The sequence below is a fragment of the Dreissena polymorpha genome, unplaced genomic scaffold, assembly GCF_020536995.1.
Source record: "Dreissena polymorpha isolate Duluth1 unplaced genomic scaffold, UMN_Dpol_1.0 chrUn035, whole genome shotgun sequence".
Taxonomy (NCBI): domain Eukaryota; kingdom Metazoa; phylum Mollusca; class Bivalvia; order Myida; family Dreissenidae; genus Dreissena; species Dreissena polymorpha.
Window position 1 is genome coordinate 127,773 of NW_026273349.1, and position 22,439 is coordinate 150,211.

The 22,439-nt window shown below is 35.2% G+C and overlaps 1 protein-coding gene and 1 long non-coding RNA gene across 6 annotated transcripts in view; one reads left to right on the top strand and one right to left on the bottom strand.

Moving 5' to 3' along the window:
- The window catches only part of LOC127863769 (uncharacterized), a 105,514-nt gene that overhangs the window by 29,695 nt on the left and 53,380 nt on the right, over window positions 1–22,439 (bottom strand). The gene's annotated exons all lie outside the window — the stretch shown is intronic.
- Window positions 1,979–10,986, top strand: LOC127863773 (uncharacterized). Of its 4 annotated transcripts, none has more exons than XR_008041171.1 (8): window positions 1,979–2,571; window positions 3,047–3,142; window positions 5,272–5,500; window positions 6,264–6,441; window positions 6,699–6,809; window positions 7,209–7,569; window positions 8,169–8,273; window positions 10,126–10,986. It is a non-coding gene; the product is annotated as an uncharacterized LOC127863773 (long non-coding RNA). The 4 variants fall into 4 exon arrangements; XR_008041173.1 differs by having other exon boundaries at window positions 6,288–6,441; XR_008041174.1 differs by lacking the exon at window positions 5,272–5,500 and having other exon boundaries at window positions 6,288–6,441.

Here is a 22,439-nt window from a genome sequence, read left to right on the forward strand (position 1 = left end):
TTGCACAATTTAAATAAAGGGCTTTTTCAGAAAGTTTTGTTTCTGTCATAATATTCCATTATTTATAATACTACTACATTAATTTCTGCCTGATATAACGAAGTCTGATATATTTATTTCATGGGTGTAGACCATATTACTTGGGATCAACAATACAATTATCCTTTCTGGTACAATATACTAAGATTCTACAAAAAAACAAACAGCTTGATACCATTAATTAATAAATTTTAGAAAACAAATACAACAAAAACCGCAAACAACATATTTCATAATTATTTAGCGCATCATATTCATTGCGGCTAAAACTGAAACGTTGCATCATGTTTTAATTGCGTTTCATTTTAAATAGGGACGTAGCGGTATGATACACAGAAAACAGCAATCCTCGCCGTCTTTTTATTCTAAGCCTCATCTGATATGTTACACAAAGAACAGTCATTAACACATTTATCTCTATATATTTCAGACTAGAGCGACACTAGCAGTTGAGTGAATTTAAACAGCAATTATCATACTCAGTTTGGGCTAACTTTGCGAATTATTAACGACTAAGTGTCTTCATCAGAGCAAGCACACGCATACATACAACACAGCAGAGCAAGCACACGCATACATACAACACAGCAGAGCAAGCACACGCATACATACAACACAGCAGAGCAAGCACACGCATACATACAACACAGCAGAGCAAGCACACGCATACATACAACACCATATATATGGGCCGTGCTCTGTAAGAAGTGGTTTCAATGCATGTGCGTAAAGTGTCGTCACATATTAGCCTATGCAGTTCGCACAGGCTAAGTAATGACGAAAGTTTCCGCTTTTATGATATTTTCTGTTTAAATAAAACATTTTCTTATCAAAAATCCTTTTAAGGCGGAAGGACGCTTTGCGCGAATGCATTTAAGCCCCTTTTCCCAGAGCGCGTTCCATATTGGTTTGAAATTCGGGTAAAAACTTGTGTATGATAATGAGTAACTTTTGTTACATATTGAAATCAATGGAATAATTGCGATATGCCTTTTTCAATTGTTAATAATTATGTATTTAATTATCAACCGTTGGCATATGAAAAATAGTTTATCTTTATAAATCAAACAGGACTATTTTAAATGTAATTTCCTAGAGTGTATATGCGTGCGATAAGATGATTCAATCAATGAAAATCTCTTTACTAAAGATGAACATAGTTCGCCTTTAAAATATACTGTTATTTTCCATATGTTACCATTCTTGCATTAGAAAAAGCATTATTTATTTTTATGATAATTATGATAATTAGGATTATAATAATTATTATGATAATAACGATGATGATAATGATAATGTTGCTTATGATGATACCACATAAGAGGAAAAGAAAGAAGAACACGAAAAAGATGGTAATGATCACGATGATGATGATGATGATGTTGTTGTTGTTGATGATGTTGATGATGACGTTGTTTTGTTGTTGTTGATGATGACGATGATGATGGTGATTACGACGACGGCGACGATGACAATGATGATGATGATGTAGATGATGTTGTTGTTGTTGTTGTTGTTGTTGATGATGATGATGATAATGATGATGATTATGATGATGATGATGATGATGATGATGATGATGATGATTTATTGAAATTAGTAGTCGTAGTAGTAGTAGAAGAAATGTAAGGCGAAGAAGAAAAAAACAAAAAACTGCGATCATATAAGCGAGTATATTTAGTTAAATTGTGTATTGCGAAGCGCTTTAAAATTTAAATTATTTGTTCCTTTATTTAACAATTTGAAACTGTTACATGATATATATTTGAATTTTTGTATAGCAAATGTCACAGCTGTAAAGCTTACACCAACTCCTTCAATCGGTGTCTATAATGTATCGATCCGTGGTGTGTAGCCGTATGTGTGTATTTATAGTAAATGGGAAAATAATAAAAGTAGTTTTGGTTTCGATTTCATATTTGTATCAAAGACTGATTTTAATCAAATAAAATCGAAATTTAATATATTGGTATCGTTATTTGGACTGGATATAAGGATTATTTATATTGAATTTAAATCTGGAATATTTTTCATCTGAATTGATTTCAATATATATGCTCCTGACATTTAAATCTATTTGTTAAAGCATGTATGTGTAATTATGGCATCCTGTGGAAATAATGCAAAGGCGATTATATTTTATGACAGTGAAGGCGCAAACGAAGCGTCTAAAACAGAGGCAGACAAATTGAGGTTCTTCATTGAAAAGAATGGTGGATACACATGTCAAACTGACCATGAAATAAGAATACCTGGAACCGAAGATATGAATAACATTCACAATTCAATTAATCGTAATGATAGAATAATAATTCTTATAACAGATCAATCTGCTTCAAAAGGATGGTTCACATTTGCAGTTTTGTCTGCCTTAGAAAACATAAATGTGGAAAATCATGAGACTTTTGGTCGCATACAAAGGAAATCGACGTGAAGATGTTGGGAAAACCGGATTGCTGTCGTTGACGCCCAAGACGTTTGTCGACCTCACTGAATGGCAGGGATATGAAAGGCTTCTCAAACAACTGAAAAGTTAGTATGACCTTATAATTCATACCTTATGTTTAAAATAATCAGCAAACGTTCCCGATGTCAAGTTGCTTAACGTAACCGTTGTAAATGTTTTTTAACATAAATACAGCCAAACGATTGATACTTCTTTTGAACATGTAATGAACCTTTTTATGATGGAATCCTTAATATACATTATTATAAATGGACTGAACGCATTAAAATGAACCATGTAATATTGTGCAATGCTGATAGTGTAATTATTTTGAAATTGGCAACACACATATCTTTTCACCAATTTTCACATGGTTTTACTCATCCTGCGAATTGTTAAAAATCGTAAACAAAACTCCTTTTTTTAATCATAAAAGTATGTGTTCTGAATATGACTTAATAATATATTTTAATTTTTTATTTGGCCTGTCACTTAAATACAATTTGATAACAGGTGGTAATTGTGTTTGCGGTCTAACCAAATATAATATTATTGTTTCAGCTCCAGTGTGTTTGGACAAAGAATTACCAGCGGGAAACTTGCATCTTGGCTTGGTCCATTCCCACATATCCGGTTACATGGGCTATGTTGCTGAAGGTAAAGTCGTTTTGCCGCATGCATTTTGTACCTTTTCATGTATTCCGTAGTTTATATGTTTGGTTAACATTTTCAAATAACTAGTATTACGATTTCGAATAATAAATTTGAAAAGGATAAGAGTCACAATGGTCATGTCTGTCATATGTATACACTATCAATGTTTTCAAAAGTTTACCTGTTTAAGATTGCGGTATGGCCTAATGTTGTTAAATCTCCAAGTCTTACATATTCTTTAACATTAAAAATACTGCAAAGTCAAATAACTTCATTTGCCAATAACACAATGTTTTAAAGGCTAACTAGACATTTTGAGTCAACTTATATGGTGTTTTATTGCGCATAATGCGGTATGAATGCTTATCAGTCCTTGGGCATTATAACCAATGAGACATTATGAGGCTCAATGAAATATATCCATGGTTAATATATGAGAAATGAGATTTAAAAGGTATGGCAAACGAAGAGTAATTTGAGATTTTAAGACAAGATATACTATGATTAATGTGACATTATACGGTATGATAAACTATCAATCGTGTGACAGTATAAGGCTTTTATAAACTATCAGCATGCGACGGTATAAGTCAAGATAAACTATGAGTCATGTGACATTATAAAGCGTGATAAACTATGAGTCATGTGGCATTATAATGCATGATAAACTATGAGTCATGTGACATTATAATGCATGATAAACTATGAGTCATGTGACATTATAAGGCATGATAAACTATGAGTAATTTGACATTATAAGGCATGATAAAGTATCATTCATTTGACATTATAAGGCAAGATATACTATGACTCATGTGACATTTCAAGGTATGAAAAACTATGAGTAATGTGGCATTATAAGGCATGAAAAACTATGAGTCATGTGACATTATAAGGCATGAAAAACTATGAGTCATGTGACATTATAAGTCATTATCAAATATAAGTCATGTGGCATTATAAGGCACGAAAAACTATGAGTCATGTGACATTATAAGTCATAATCAAATATAAGTCATATGGCACTATAAGTCATGATAAACTATGAGTCATTTTACCGTAATAGACATTTTGTGCATGCATATATATCAGCCTTTATGTGTGTAACTGTTTACAACTGTCTTGCAGCTACCGGCATAATTTGATTTGCTTTGAAAATTATACCAGGTGGGCGATTGAAATAAGGCCACCATTAAAGAAATGAAATTCAATGATTGGCAATTAATAAGCATTGTTCTTTTCCGACCGCCCGTGCGTCAGTTGTTCCGAAATATTGGTTGACTCTTGCTCAAATTATCACAATAAAATGACTATCGTTTTGATGATCGTGAAGAAAGGCATTTTACTGCAAACCAGTTTTTTTCTAAATTGTGGCGCTTTCTCTTGTTTCCACTTTAAAATATATAGTCCCCTTTAGCTTGCGATTAGGCCTCCTGTCTATTATTCGATTATTTTCCTTCAAAACTTTACAGTTAAATGACCTCAATGTGGAGATGTTTGTAAAGGAATACATTTATCTGCGAGACGGTTTGGAAGGATAAGGTCTTTTTTGCATTACTATTCAATCCCTTTTATTGCTTGGTGGGTCTTGCAAAAAGTGTCCATCTTGTATGACCTTTATATTTTGATGATCGTTCAAATCGGAATTTTTGCAGCAGCACTATTTTTCATAAGTAAAGCCTATTTAACAATTATAGAATATTATGGTCTTTTGACGCATGTGTTTGTAACTTTTCTTTCACTAGGTGGATCTCAAACTTTACATAATGAATGACCTTTGTGTGAAGATGATCTTGAAGAAAGCAATTATAGCTTAAATTAGTTTTTTTGGCAGAATTATAGATCTTTGTGTGATGTTCTTGTTTAGCCAATATAAGCCCAGCATTGTATGTTATCAACTTCTCTTTAGCTCTATTTAAATGTTAACAAAATAGTATAGTTGAATAACTTCAATGTGTATATGATCGTGCATAAAGGGAAAAGGACAACAGTAACGAGCGAGGCATGGTATTGTTAATGTTCTGTAAAAATAGCGTTCGTTCAAAATTTGGAATACTCGTGCCGATTGGTAATATAATGACACTATTAATTGAACTTTATCGTTATATGTGTATTTATTTTCTTTTGCAAAGAACAAGAATTGGTTGGAGAAATGCGATGGTTACAGAAGAACAAAAAACTACTGATTGGAAATTTTCTGTTGGCTGTACCAAAAACCTGCGCTGTCCCACAGCAGCTTCCGTCAAATTCAGCATCAGGCATTGTTATTTCGAATGTGGATACATTTGAGTTTAAGAGAATACATGCGGGTAAAAACACAGAGATAATGTTGTTACCATCAACCAGATAAAGCACGCGAACGTAAGTATATACTTTCATAAATAGGGTGTACGGATTAAAACAATTAAATCCGATAACAAATAGAAAACTCAATTTTCATAAAATCGAGTTAAACAGTTTTTCCATTTTTTGAATTGTGAACATGTTTGTGCTTACTGGTATCATGTATAATATATAAACACGTAGAGCATACACACAACTATTACGAAGACTTTAGAATGCTGGCACATTCATTATATTTTGTATTTTTAATATGGTTTTCACAACCCAGTGCGACGTATGCTTAAATAGTTCATTTTGTGTATTTTAAAGCCTCTGATCTTGAAATGAAATACATGTTAATCAATACACATAGATGCAATTTGATATTGTGCAAAATTGTCGTTAAATCTATAGCTTAGTAAGCACGTAATTTATAATTTTTCAAACGGTACCACTTTTAAAACCGAAATAAGGATTTCTATACGTATACGTCCATTTCTACAAACGCGATTATTTTTAAGTTTTAAAGCGCAAAAGACGGATTTCTACCTTGTAACTACCAAATATATTCTAATTGGCATATATAAAATATAATTCTTATCTATACTTAAATTTACTATGCCAAATAAGATGTGTGGCTTTAATTATCAGCGACTTCGATGAAATTTTGGTACCGTTTATTGTAACAATTACACGTATTATGTTGTAATAATCCGTCAACATTCCAGACAAGTGCGTACAATTTTTCCGGCGTTCGATTGACCACTCGAATTCTTGATTTAATCGTCTGCCATTTGTTCAGAACGAGTTGTACGTTTGTGCCCAGGTACCAACTACGATAACTGCAATATCACATCTTGCAAAGCAGCACCTTGGGAAAATAAATGTCGCTCTTGAGCACCAGCTTTTCTGTCAATCATACCAGCAGATAATCGATGCGAAAGGATGGAGTGACTTCTTGGAAATCGTTCCATGTGAAGGTATCTAACGTTTCTTTATTATGTCAGAACATGCACATCGGCATGCAAATATAAACATTATAGGGCTATATATTTATACTTCATGTCGCATTTGCCCGCATTACGGGGAGATGTTGCAGAGACATCGATTGGATAATTGGCTCGGTATAAGCTTAATAAGACAATACCTGTTACATGTATAATCAAATATTTATAGACGTTTTCAAGAACAATTACTTGATACTTATTAAGCTGATAAAATGCAATTCATTTTTTAGATGAAAACGATATTCCTGTCGCGTTGTTTAAGGCAGCGACGGCAAACAATATCAAGAAGACTGGGGCAGAAACTTCTCTAATAAGCTGGAGTTTTGTCCGATGTTAAAAGGGTAAGTGCACAACAAGAATAAGTTTACTAGCATCTGCATACTAATCGATACTGTATAATGTATGCAAATATAGTACTGGAGCATTTGAATGCCTGGCCCGATACATTCAAAGAACGGACATTAGTCTGGCAATGTACCTTCAAAGTACCTTCAAATATATTAAATGGAGAGGATTAGAACGCATTCTCGCTAACATACTAATAAGAAATATGTAATGAGTTATTGTCCCTTAAAACAAATACATGCTTTTCATTTTTAGTATTCATCAAATATTTAAATTAAATTACGTATCCATACGTGAACAATATTTGTAAACACTAGTCAGTGTTTGATGACAGCATAAGGTTAGTCATTATAGCAACATGTACATGTGTTCAATCTAATCTATTTACTTCTCAGATTTTCCAGATGAGTGTTTACATATCATGTTTTGATATTGATGGAGATTTTTGTGAAAGTCGAAAAAGAGCTACAAAAACATCATATGAACATCATACGACATGAAAACACACCAGGAAGATTCCTGCTCTCAGATGGTGACAATCGAGAAGGATGGATAATAGTTATTGTATCGAAAGAATCGCTGAAAAGCGAACTGCTTTCTTTCAATCTCATAAAATGCCTGATTGCCGATGTTGATGACGGCAGATTGAGGATCCTGCTTGTATTGCGCAGCGGTGTGAATATCTCAGAAGTACCAAGATGTATTCGTTGGGTTACAGTATTCAGCAAAGATGAGAAATCCTACAAAAACTGGATTGTAAGAACAATTTTTTAGGTAATTGGCAGTGTATGAGCCATCATAATTAAAGCATCAAACAGCCTTTCAACTTTACTTGACGTTTGATTGAATGTAAAATCATGCTTTTTTAAATTTCGTGCCGATATTATAAAGCGCATATATCGTTTCTGCAAATCTTGGATCCGACAAAACATGTATTGTATATATGTATTGTATACAGTGAATATCATATACAGATACAGTTTCTGTATACATACAGGCGACAGTAAATGGGTATGTCACGTACATTTGATACGATAAACATTTCGAAATAAAAAAATGTATACACAATTATGCACGCAGTCCAACTACTTTATAATAAATACCAGTGCATACTTTGAGACTTGCTCTGTGAAAAGCGAGTTTAATGCGTGTTCTTACAGTGTCGTCAAATATTAGCCAGTGCAGTACGCACATGCTTATCAGGGACGACACACTCCGCCTCAACTCGAGCTTTGTTCAGAAGAGATTTTATCTAAACGAGCGATTTAATAACAGCAGAAACTGTCGACACTCTACGCACATGCATTTAACCCCGTTTTCTCAGAGTGCGACTCATGTATATGTGGTTTTTACAGGAGAACCAGTAGATATTGGCAGGGCACTTCCAGCAGGGGATGTTATTCCAGGCTTATGTTGGGCCTATGTCTTGAACTACCTGAATATTGTGCTGACGACCAGCAGTAAGTGTCAGTGTACTCGGGGATTTTATTTGTTCTGCCGCGTAGATAATTGATTCCATGCATCCTACGGTAAATTGTACTTTGGGTAAAGTTTAACATTAACCTATGTCTTAAGTGTTGGAACAATAGTGTTAAAATGTGTCTACACGTAGTCTATACGTACCGATCCGGCATTGGATGTTTTGGTTTTGGTATAAATGTATGAAAAAAGGAATTCCGATTAAACAAATTAATGTTTTCGGTACATTATTGTTAAGCCCAATTGCTATGCAATACAGACATTAAATTTTCTATTTGTTTCGACATTTTGTAATCATCTACATGGGTTTCGTGTATGCATAATATATTTTGTTTTATTAATTAAAATGTAATATTTAATGAAGGTTTGTTTTTGTTTGGATCGAAATCCGTTAATATTTATAGTTTCTATGTTTAACTCCATGTTCTAGTTTATAACTCAGGTTTTAGTTAAAAGAAAAAAGTGCGACGTCCATGATTTAGTGATAGGATTGAAAAACCGATAATAGTGTTTAAAAGATTTAAACCCGGTAGAAAAGAGACTAGGCCAACGATTTTGTACTCGCTGTAATGAATATACTACGTACCGAAGTAATTTGGAAACAGATAGATGCGCTCAAATTTACCACGAGGATATTGGAAAAAGATTAAAGATATATTGTTGCTGAGTATTGTGTTTAAAAAAGGTGTTTTATAATAGATATGGATTGAGTATATATAACAGTAAAAAGTTTTTACACACACAGGCATATGAACGCTCTTTATACGTTTATATAAAATAAAAAATGCATTTTTGTTATATAAGATTTTAAAGTAATAGTTTTTAATTGCATATATATACGTACTATTTACATAGATTTTATTTATACATATGCTATATTTTATTACAAAAAGTATACTATATACAATGTGAAGACATGAAATGTTAAATATGCTAATATATCGGTCACACAAATTGTCTGTGTGCTCGGTATATAAGCCAACATTATATTTTAAGACATAAAATATAATGATAAATATACATACAATTGAACTATTTACACTAGGTAACATAAAAAATTGAGTGTTAACAGTAATTGGTATTTGTAAATAGAGGTTTATGAAATTGTGAATATTTTTTGTATAAAGGGAGTTTATTACAAGATCTTGGAAATCTAAATCAATCACTAGTGGGTGTTCCTCCAAATCATCTGGGTCTATATCTAAAACTTTGAACTTGTTCTTAGGCACAGGGGTCATGTCTTCATTGCTTTCTGCTTTCCTCCCTCTTGTTGAGCCCCTTACCTCTGTTTCTACTTCCATTTCTTGTATCTTCTCTCCATTTTTCTTTCTTCCCTGGCTCTTTCCTTTCTTCTTACTTCCCACCGTCTCAAACCCCTCGTCATCAATCTTCGTCTGTTCTGGTTGGTCTGTATGCTGTTCTGTTTCCTTTCGTTTCTCACCATCTGTCCGTTTCTCTCCGTCTGTCTTTTTCTATTGTGTTGTGTCCTTGTTGTTTTCTGAAACACTTACGTTTTCTTAAAAATGGCAATGATATTTTTGGGGAAAGTGTTGCGGACGTGCCCAACCTCTAGGCAATAGAGGCAAAGGGGCTGCCGTCCCCTCATGGTAATCAAGGCCTTTGTGCCACACTCAAATTGAATTATGTGTGGAATGGACTCCTGCTGAACTCTGTCACACTCCACCGTGACCACACGCATCCCTATTTTCAATTCCACATGATACAATTTGCTTTCCGTACTTAACAAATCTGTATTGTACTCCTTGGTGAGACAACGATGCTTGCATTTGTATTTTATTCAAAAACGAGATACACTTATCTTCTGTCTTGAAGGTCACATCGTACTGTGAAGATCTGGGAGGTCCAGACGCCAGCCATTCGATGTCAGTATCAGATACGCCATTCTTCATTAAAACGTTTACAACTCCCTGCATACTCTATCCTCGTTTCCCTTGTGAGAAACTGTCCTCTCCATCGACTCCGTCCGTAAAGAATCTCCTGTCAACGCTGGCATATGCAATACTGTCATCATTTTTGTTTATACTTTAATCTATCGAGAATAATAGCCAGAGTTGATCATGTATCTATGGACATAAGTACACAGGTATGGTCTATTAGTATTCGAAAATGCCACGTTGAGCGTGATTTGTCATCCATATTGAAAAGAACATTTTTCTGTTCTTAACAACTACGCTGTCAATAGAAAAAACAAAAATGAGAAACCTTCAAAAAGTTGTCTGGTATTTTTCATTTAGCAGACCTTCGTACGAGTTCATATTTGCAGTCGATAACAAAGAAACATATACTTAAAAACTAGGTATCGATTTAAACATGGTGTTCGTAGAGCAAGTTCATGCGGTTATCACCATTGAAACCTTGTCAATTTCATTGTTTATACCATTTAACCATGTGTACACCAAGTGTTGCTGTAAATACATGTTTAATAATTTCGTACTATTCTCCCTTTACTTGAACTTTTTTTTTCTTCCCTATTATACCAAGTGGACTCGCCCATCCTTTTAAATTGGATCAATTTATTTCCAAAATATTAGGGATGTCTAGTATATTTATTTTTATATTTAGAATATTTCATAAAAAAATGCCTTTAAGCAAAAAGCGCAGACCCAGATAAGACGCCGCATGATGCGGCGTCTCATCTGGGTATATGCTTTTTACCAAGGCCTTTTTTCTAGACGCTAGGCATAAATGGGTTAATAGCAATTTATACAAGACAACGTACAAATGCTCGCATTCATGTTTCATGCTAAAATTTCTTAACTACATGTATGTAAAATGTTGTGTAAATCATTTGTAAGATGCCGAAAGGAAATTTTGAATATCATGTCTTTAATATAAAATTAATATGTCATATTTAAAAAAATGATACATTTAAAGAAAAGTTCACAGTTATATTTTGTGGATATTTTAACAGTTGTCGTTGGGAATGTGGATATAGCAAGATTATATCATTCAAACATTGTTTGTATTTAATGGGACCTGTTCACGTTTTGATAAATTTACAAAATTGATAAAAAATATTGTTTCATAATTGCAAACTTTTGTTGAAGCTATGTTTTTTTTTATAAGGAAACATTAATACTGGACATATGGTATGCTCTAAAATATCAATTGTATGCATCTTTTTGACGATTTAAAAGCCTGAAAATTCTAAAGCGCTTCAAAGGCGAAACGATTGTATAATTAGGAAAGTTCTGTTGTTATCGTTATCATATTGTTGTTATCCTTATTATAGTGTAATCGTGTGACATTACAAGGATTACCTATATAAAGTTTAAATTACGTGCATTATCCCGTCATAACGATTGGCCGAATTTGCTCCAAGGCTCAGTGGTTCGAGCCCAGGTGTGGATATTGTTTTTTTCATTCTTCAATTTTAAACAATTTATGCCGAGTGGACTCTCCCATCCTTCTAAATTGGACCGATTTATTTCAAAAATTAAAGATGTCTAGTATATGTATTTCTATATTTAGAATATTACTTACTGAAATTCCTTTAAGCAAACAGCGCAGACCCAGATGAGACGTCGCATCATGCGGCGTCTCACCTGGGTCTACGCTGTTTGCAAAGTCATTTTTTTCAGGACGCTAGGCATAAACGGGTTAATTTTTGATTTTAACTGAATCTCTTTTGCTCTGATGTTTACATGAATTTAAAGCATTAGTTCGCAAACTTTAGAACATGCCAAAATCTGTTAAATGGTCCGTTTAAGTCATGGATGTTAAATACTTAATATGACGGGAGTCGTGTATTAGTTCAACAAACATGAGATATTTGCTAATCCACAAGAGTTTAATGCAAATAAATATTATCACGCATGCAAAAGTCAATTTGCAATTTTAAAGTTGAGCTGCTCTTTAAGAAATGGGGGTTTAATACATGTGCATACAGTGTCGTCCCAGATTAGTGTTGTCGGAAGGTTTCCGTGTGGTTCTATCGTGGAGGATAAACTCGTTTGGCTCTAATATATTTATTAATGGTAATACATATCATTAATATACAACAAAGAGATGTATACTCTTTGAATGTAAAGAATCGAACGACTTTAGCAATCATACGATTCACGAGATCGACATTAAACATATCAGTGCACGGGAAAAGGGATGAGTGATCTGAGTATTAGACAAATTTTAAACGTGCAACTGTATGGATTAGATGAGCTTAACCTATCTAACCTAGAGCAAAACGACCTTAACGAATAAATCGAATACTAGTAAACAACTAATCAACGAGTACAATAAGTATTAAAATAACTACCGTTATAAACTCATAGACAAGTCGTGATTTACATTTAAAGTCAACGATATTTAGAAATTGGTACAACATTAAAAACAACACAACACAATATAGTTTTATATATAATTATAAATACGATCTGAAACATATTACCGTCCTCCGATTTTGATGTCGTCCTCGATATATGCTTCAATTAAATTTGAAACAAAACTCGCGCAATTATCAGTAATACATTATGAACGCGTGAAATCGTTTAAGGAGGATTTCTAACATTCGTAGCGTCGAAAAACGCAACTCCGATCATATTAAAAACAGACAACTGTAGACAATAATGCATATTTAACGTGTAATTACAGCACACACATAATATACACTAGCATACTTAATAATGAATAAAAAATCATGAATATACACCTTGTAATAATTTTTAAAATAAATAAATATGTATAACATATTTTCACGATTTAATGGATATAATAGACTTTTACACTAGGTAATCTCCAGTGCGCATCCACGCTGGGGTTGTTGTTGCGCGCTTTGTTTTGCGCGGTAACAACCCTGGTTCTTCAGGCTTCCGCTTGTGTGGTGGAACGTACACCGACTTCGATCGACCATTACACCTCAACGTACTGCGTGCTGACGACTGGTCCGAACGCAATCTATCGGATTCTGCATCTGATGTTTCATGCGTGTTTGTCGTCTCCGATTCGAACGTAGACTCCGATTCGGATGTAGACGTTACGTCTAGCGGCAGTTGGCGGATTGGTAATAATTGGTTCCGGTAAACTGTCTTGATATTCTTATCACTTTCGTGCTGGATCCTGAACACCGGAATCGACGGTTCAGGTTGGCCGATCACAGTATATGCATGTTCTGCCCATATATCGGCGATTTTGTGAGTTCCTTTTAACCCGTAATTGCGAAGTAGGACTCTGTCGCCCACGTGAATAACAGTTTCACGTACTTTTCTGTCATACTGTTGTTTTGCTGTCTTTTCACGTTCTTGCGATACACGGCTGGCTGTTTTATATGCATCCCCTAAGTGTTGTTTGAGCTCTTTAACGTATGTTGACGGTGCTGAGCCTCCAACACCCTGTCGTTTCAAACCCAGTACTGCATCGATCGCACGTCGAGGGGCGCGTCCAAACATTAACTCATATGGTGAGTAGCCAGTGCACTCATTCCGAGTCACGTTATACGCATGTACCAGTGATGGTACTGAAGATTTCCAGTCTGCCTTTTTTTCATTGTCCAGGGTGCGCAACATCTGTAACAGTGTACCGTTGAATCGTTCGCACTGACCATTGCCCTGCGGATGTTAAGCAGTCGTGCGCGTTTTCTTTATACCTGTTATCGCACAAAGCGTTCTGATCACGCGCGACATAAAGTTCTGACCGCGATCGCTGTGCAATTTCTCAGGAAACCCGTAATGTACGATATAGTTGTCGAACAGAGCTTTGGCCGTGGTGCGAGCTGTTTGATTCCTCGTTGGAATAGCGTGAGCATATCTCGTAAAATGATCAGTGATTACGAGTATATTCTCATAACCTCCCTTTGATGCTTCCAGTGAAAGAAAGTTAATACACACAAATTGCATCGGTGCCGTCGAGGTTATATTTACTAGACCCGTGGCAAACGTAGGGGCATTTTTACTCCGAATACATCTGTCGCATTCTCGTATCCATTTCGTTATGTCACTTGACATTCCAGGCCAATAAAATCTTTCGCTGAATAGAGATATTGTCCTATCTCGACCCTGGTGTCCCATATCATCATGCAATGTTTTAAAAACATGCAATCTGGCTGATTCTGGCAAAACAACCTGTTGTACGGTTTGCTCATGCAATGTTGTTTTATGTATTAGAATCCCGTTATAAATGTATAGATGCTTCAGCACGCGGACATACTTTTTTACTTTCGGCGGAAGTTGACGGACGTTACTCTGATTAGGTCGCCAGTTAAGAACAATAAGTGTCTTGACCTGTGAAATTGTTGGATCAGCAATTTGACCGTTTATCCAGTCATCGGATTTTAGAACCTCCGATGGGTTGCAGGCTTCAATTATTTTGGTCTGATCGACAACAGGACTTGAATTCATAGGGGTTGAATGCGTTACCAGGACAGCTTGTACCACGTCCTGATCTAGCCTCGAAAGTGCTCCGGCCTCAACATTCAACTTTCCCGACCTGTAGTGAATTTTGAAGTCATAGTTCGCTAGTGCGGCGACCCATCTATGACCACATGCATCTAGTTTGGCTGAGCTTTGCACAAATGTTAGTGGATTATTGTCCGTGTAGACATCAAATGGGATACCATACAGGCAATCATGAAATTTATCGGTGATTGCCCATTTGAGAGCATGAAACTCCAGCTTACTTGCATGATAATTCTTTTCCGATGTCTTCAGACTGCTGCTCGAAAAGGCAACCACTCTATCCACGCCGTCGTGTTCTTGATACAACACTGCACCAAGACCGTGCGAAGATGCGTCCGTATGCAACTTAAACGGTTTCGAATAGTCGGCATACGCCAGAACTGGGGCTGTTGACAATTCCTGAACAAGAGTGTCGAAAGCAAGCTGTTGTGCCTCACCCCATGTAAACGTTTTCTTCGTAATTGACTGGTTTCCGGATGTGCCGATCAGGAGGTCGTTGAGGGGCCGAGATATCTGTGAAAAGTTTTTAAGAAACTTTCGATAATAACCGGCGAATCCTAAAAAACTTCGAACCTCTTTGATAGATGTCGGTACTTTCCATTTAAGTATCGCTTCGATCTTACTTGGGTCGATTTTGATACCGTCTTTTCTTATAAGCGTTTTGCCGTAGCTTAAAACGTCAACATCTGGTAATCTGGGTTCTAATGATGCTGGTCAGTCTTCTCTTTACTGCACTTTTCAATCACAGATGCATTGCCCACTGTCTCATTTAGTTCATTCTTCCAAAAGCCCTCCGTTATACGATTCTCTCGCATCTCCAGTTTGCATTCAAACTTCTGCATCCTCTCTGATAATGAGATTTCCATATCTCTTAACTTCATTTCTTGAGATAATAGTCGCTCTTCTCGGCTATCAAATGTATGTGTCACCTCTCGTTCCTTTTGCTGTAAGTCAAACTCTTTACGTTTCCAATATTCATACATATGCTCTTCTCTTTCCTGATGTTTGCTTTCGCGTTCCTCTAGCTCCAGAAGCCGCCGTCGTAATTCTAATTCCCTTTCTGTGCGTTCATTTTCTTCTCTGTTACGGATAATTTGTGCTTGTCGTCCGTATCTGCTGTCTGTTTCCGTCTCCTGTTGTTGTGCAGACTTTTGATGTTCAAACGTTTTGGTTTGCGTTTGTTCGGTGTCACCAACGTACTCATCAACTGTTACGAGGTCCCCGACATTTGATCCAAGGCTATTGATTCTTTCTCGTAGTTCCATACGTGAGTCTTCTAGAAATTTGTCCAAATCTTCAAGATTCTCTCCCTCGTGTGATGATACATAAGACGAAACACGTTGTTGTCTGGAACTACTCGAAATTTGTTCCTGTGTTCGTAATGGGGACTCACATGCATTGACCGATTCATTCAGGCGAGTACGATTCCTCTCCTGGATATATGGTCTACCGTGCCTTATTTCTTCCATCTCTTTTTCTATATTTCTCCTCTGCATTCTCTCCTCTCTTTCACTCACATTTCTAAACTGTTCTAAACTCATCGTGCGAGCCTAACCTGTCTACTATCTATACTCAATACTTATATCTACGTACTTATGTAATGAAGAGGCCTCTTTATACTAATCAACAACTAGCACTACTATCAATAAATACTATTCTTTTAAGACAACACTATTTCCTTAAAGCCCTATATTATCACAGCAATCTCACGCTCATCTCACGTTTCGTATGAAGTTGGTTGCAACCTGCAAACATACTTTTTTCAAACATTCAAATGATGCAGTATAATTAATTCACTGCCCTTGCTCGTAATCTACACACATTATCTCCCCTGAATTGCACTTCCGTGTGCCAGCTTTGAGAAACACTGATTTATTTAATTTTATTTTCAAACGCACTCAGTTTGCTTATTTTCCTTCATTTTATTTGTAATGTGGTCAATTTATTTCAATTTATTTGGAAGTTTCCAAAGTTGATTTTACGTGCCGGTATCCGGAATCGAACACAGTTCTCCCGCGTGATAGTCTAAAACGCTATCAACCGCGCTAATTCCGCTACAATTAACAGTAAGCGAAATTAGCGATTTTATAGTGCGATACGCGCATCACTCTCGCGTGCAAAATGCGTAAAATCACGACGAATTACCAATGTGTATAATACAAATACAGTGTATTATACACGTAATGCATTAAAATGCATGGTTTCATGTACACTTTTGGTAAAAGAATATTTTGTAAATATTTCTGTCGATGCTATAACGTCCACAGAAATATGAAATACTTGTTTACTATACTTAAAATCAAACCCGATACTGTGACTATCTGGACAGATGTAAAGGATATAAATCTGAATGATAATTAATTAGGGATAACACAATAATACTAGTCTGTCTACTGGTATAATTTGAAGGTATGCTCTACTGGATTACACCGATTGTACTGATTATTGCGTGATTAAGTAAAACGGTGTTAATACATCGGTTAGTGAACGGGACAAGTTAGATATTCGTTCTTTTCCAACTTAGCTTAACATGTAAACAATGAAGCAAGTTTATCGCATACGTCTAAATAAACAGTTTCGCAGTTGCGTCTTAAATCAACACCAAGATAACCCGTGACCAATATGCCAAATTTCGTAAAATTGAAATCGAAGGATACTATATAATTTCGTTGGTCAACCAAGTAATAATTTTTACGCAAAATTGCAAATATACAAATTGATGCAAACAAATATAAACAGAAAAATACACTCACCAAAATCCGTCGGATCAGCAAAGAATAAACAAAACAATATACTTATTCCTATACACTATATAATAAGTCCAATTACAGTGTCAATGCACTATTCAGACTGAACGGCGAATCCAATCTTGGTAACGTAGAATAAAGAATCCTGACGTTGACGTACGTACGTAAGAGTTAATGTGTGCACCGTGATTTTCCCGGGAACGATTTCTCCGACCATGGAACGTTCAGTAAACTCGTGTTGTCACGAAACCCTCCAAGTTCATTCGATCGTGACTTCGGGAATTACTCCCGAACTTGTCTGTGCTATGTCAAAAAGCAAAGTCGTAGTTTGGCCAATTTGAGCAAAATGCTGTGCTCGACGATTCAACGTTGAACGATTTACTTCAAACGTTGTTTTCCTGTTTTCCACTACGACTTGTTGGGCGCCAATGTTGCCGGAAGGTTTCCGTGTGGTTCTATCGTGGAAGATAAACTCGTTTGGCTCTAACATATTTATTAATGGTAATAAATATCATTAATATACAACAAAGAGATGTATACTCTTTGAATGTAAATAATCGAATGACTTTAGCAATCATACGATTCACGAGATCGACATTAAACATTTCAGTGCACGGGAAAAGGGATGAGTGATCTGAGTATTAGACAAATTATAAACGTGCGACTGTATGGATTAGATGAGCTGAACCTATCTAACCTAGAGCAAAACGACCTTAACGAATAAATCGAATACTAGTAAACAACTAATCAACGAGTACAATAAGTATTAAAATAACTACCGTTATAAACTCATAGACAAGTCGTGATTTACATTTAAAGTTAACGATATTTAGAAATTGGTACAACAATAAAACCACACAACACAATATAGTTTTATATTTAATAATAAATACGATCTGCAACATAAGCCTGTGCAGTCCGCGCAGGCTAATCAGGGACAACACTTTCCGCTTTTATGTTATTTTTCCTTTCAAGAAAGTCTCTTCTTAGCAAAAATCTAGTTTAGAGGGAAAGCGTTGTCCCTGAACAATATGTGTGGACTGCACTGATTCATCTGGGACGACACTTTACGCACATGCATTAAACTCCCTTTTCACAGAGCATGGTCCAATTTTAATATATCCCCTGTCTTTGATTTCAGGTTTTCCCATTTAAATACACGCTTAATCTAGTACGTACATATCCAAATGTATTTGTTAGAATACTATAAGCAAGAATCACAAATTAATAAGCCTTGGTTTTATGACAAACCCATGATCAACATATTTAAAATAAGAATTATCAAAACACTGTGTAATTTTCTTTCTGTTATTATATCTGCAATGTAGACCCCAGTGCATAGTATACAAAAGTATAAAAAGCCTTTTAATCAAAGGTGAGTGTGTTTTGCAACACTTTCCACAGACAAAGTATGTTCATTTAACAAATACAAAAAGTTCGAGACGATAATATTTATTAGCAGAAGCGGCCTTAAATACATAAAACACAGTTTAGGAATTACTATAGTAGTGGGAGACATATTGTTTTTGCCCTGTCTGTTGGTCTGTCTGTTTGCGCCAACTTTAACATTTTGCAATAACTTTTGCTATATTGAAGATAGCAACTTCATATTTGGCATGCATGTGTATATCATGAAGCTGCACATTTTTAGTGATGAAAGGTCAAGATCATCCTTCAAGGTCAACGGTCAAATATATATGGCCAAAATCGCTCATTTTATGAATACTTTTGCAATATTGAAGATAGCAACTTGATATTTGGCATGCATGTGTGTCTCATCGAGCTGCACATTTTGAGTGGTGAAAGGTCAAGGTCATCCTTCAAGGTCAGAGGTCAAATGTATGTGGCCCAAATCGCTTATTTTATAAATACTTTTGCAATATTGAAGATAGCAACTTGATATTTGGCATGCATGTGCATCTCATGGCGCTGCACATTTTGAGTGGTGAAAAGTCAAAGTCAATGTCATCCTTCAAGGTCAGAGGTCAAATATATGTGGCCCAAATCGCTTATTTTATGAATACTTTTGCAATATTGAATATAGCAACTTGATAATTGGCATGCATGTGTATCTCATGGAGCCTCACATTTTGAGTGGTGAAAGGTCAAGCTCAAGGTCATCCTTCACAAGGTCAAGGTCATCCTTCAAAGTCAAACGTCATATAGGGGGACATTGTGTTTCACAAACGCATCTTGTTTATGCTATTTTTGTTTACACAGTCTCTTCTTAGCAAAAATCAACTTAAGGCGGAAAGTTTTGTCCCTGATTACCCTGTGCGGACTGCACAGGCTAATCTGGGACGACACTTCACGCATATGCATTAAAACCCCTTTTCACAGAGCACGGCCCAAAGAGAATACAAATATGTTTGTATGGCCTGTTTTCCTTATTAGTCGGCCACTTAAAGTAACATTACTACTCAAAGTCAACGAAAAGTTCGTACAATGTTTCGTAAAATAATCTTAATTAAAAATCAGTGTTCAAATTTCAACGCCAGGTGTGGTCTGGTAAAATGGATTTTTGTAGATACAAAATGCTCGTTTTTATTATTGTTTTGCATATTTAATTACATTTTAATTTCCCGCAACGATATATATTAATACGACACATGAACACTAACATGGTGTTCGTGTGCCGTATGCATAGATATATTCGCGGGCAAAATAAAATGGTATTCATTGTGTCACAAATAAATAAAAAAAACAGCATTTGTATCTACACAAATCTATGTAATCATACCACATCTAGCGTTGAAACTGTGGCTATTGCTATAAGGAACACTGATTGTTTAGATGCTAACTTTATTTTGAAATACTCTACGAAATGTTCGTTGATTTTGAGCGTTATATAGGCTTTAAGAATATCGACAGCTGTGGATTGTTAGTAAACAATAAAATAAACAAAAATAACACGATATGTCAACAAAATATACGGAACAAACAAGTTTGAACGCGAACTTCTATCGGAAACAGTTTGTTAACAACAAATTACCTCGTATTTTATTTGACACTTGTATATCCAGTAGGGCTCACACGGGTCAAACAAATTCTTCGGGTCGGGTCGGCGGGTCAAAATTAAAATACCCGCGAAAATTCGGGTCGGGTCATGTCAGATAATACATATGAAAATTAAACTACTTTAATTGTCATAGAATGTTTTAGCGTTCTTAAATATTCAACTGTTTGTCTAGCATATTGTTTAGAATATTATACGCGTTATTGTTTTTATTTATGTTATTATGAATGAAATTCTGAACTGCATAAAACTATGAAGTTTACACAACGTAATACGGTGTTAAACTTACTCAGCAATTGTAAGTATTACTTGGAATAGCGATCAAAAGTGCATGTACAGGAAAAACAACCAGTCAAGCAAAAATAAAGCTTGTCTTATTTTGTGAAGATAAGCCAAAATAGCATTCGCTGTAAGCTCTAAATGCATTTTCTACTTTGAAGTCAATATATTTTATAATACAAGTTTCGTTTTTTTAGCGTCGCCATTTTGGGATCTGAATAATGAATAAACATCGGCATTTATGCTTTTGGTGCGTCACTTCTATTCATTTATGACAATTTGTAATAACAGCACTGCTTAAACTGATAAAGGGTGTGATCTTACTTCAATTGTTTGAAAGAGATGATTTGACTACACGTTCAACATGTAATCTTGTACTTCGTAGTTTGTGACCCGAACCGGTATCGTTCGCAGAAACTTTGACCCGGATCCGCGGGTATTCTTTTGACCCGCGGATTCGGTTTTTTTCGGGTACCCGTTTGAGCGCTAATGTCCAGGTTGCAGGATCACGTGACTTCGTGGGTTCCCAATTAAACGTTACTGTAGTGGATGTATATATACGCGCCGGTGAGAGGTGCTTTAAAAAAATACTTAATATTTTTCTACCGAATTTCAACTAGTGCATAAAAGACGAAATTCAGTACCAAACAATTCTGTTTTATAAAAAAGAACACATTTAGGTTATATAAATTATTACAAGGAAAACAATGAAAATTTATGTCAAAGAATAAAATCTATATTATAAATTGAGGCATTTTATGATATTCACAAACAAATATTATTCACAAACAAATATTATTATGGAGTATAATTGGTTCATGTTGATTTGGAAAATCCGTACAGTCAGTCAACAAGTTTAGAATAACCCAACAAAAACGTTAATTCTTTTGACCTCAACAATGTCTTTCGGGATTTAGTGTCAATATGAAAAGATGTAAAAATAAAGGGTACAATTTATTTTGTATGATAACAGGTTAGGCCAGACGGCATATGCAGTTTAAGTAAAAAAAAAAACCAATTAAAGTTCACCCTTCGGAAAATTATTTAAAATCTTACTGAATTAGTATTTCAAAACATTGTCATGACATTTGTTTTCAATCAGCAAAAAGTTTATTTGAAAATAGTAAAGCCTTCTATATCCATATGCGCATTTCAAAACATTACTCATTTAATCAGTTCAGGTTAACTTGTTGCTGCATTTATCCCCCTGTAAGCTATTTACAAAAGCTTTCTTGCTAAAACTTTATTCATTTATTCCTTTACCTTATGTATACCTTAGACACTTTTCATTTTTTGTATTGGGGAATTATGGAAAATACAATACAAATTAATCGGAACTGCTGATTATCCGGGAATGGCTGACAAACTGTATATTAAACAAAGTGTCGCACTGTACACTTCGATGACAATCATGGTGGACATCGGAACGTACCGAGCTAGAATTGTTTTTTTTACGGCCAGGTCTGTGTCTGTTTAGGACCTAGACACACTTCGGGTGGGTGGCGTTTTCGGCTTCATTGGTATTCTCCTCTTTATAGCCGGCGTCGAGTTAAATCCGGGAACGTTTCAGGTGGTAAGAATCTTTGTTTACATTAAAATATTTAAATAATGATATCCCGCGTTTTAAACTTGTTTTATATAAAAAAGTTCAAGTATTTGCTTTTTAATAGTCAATGTAGTTGATGATAGAACTGA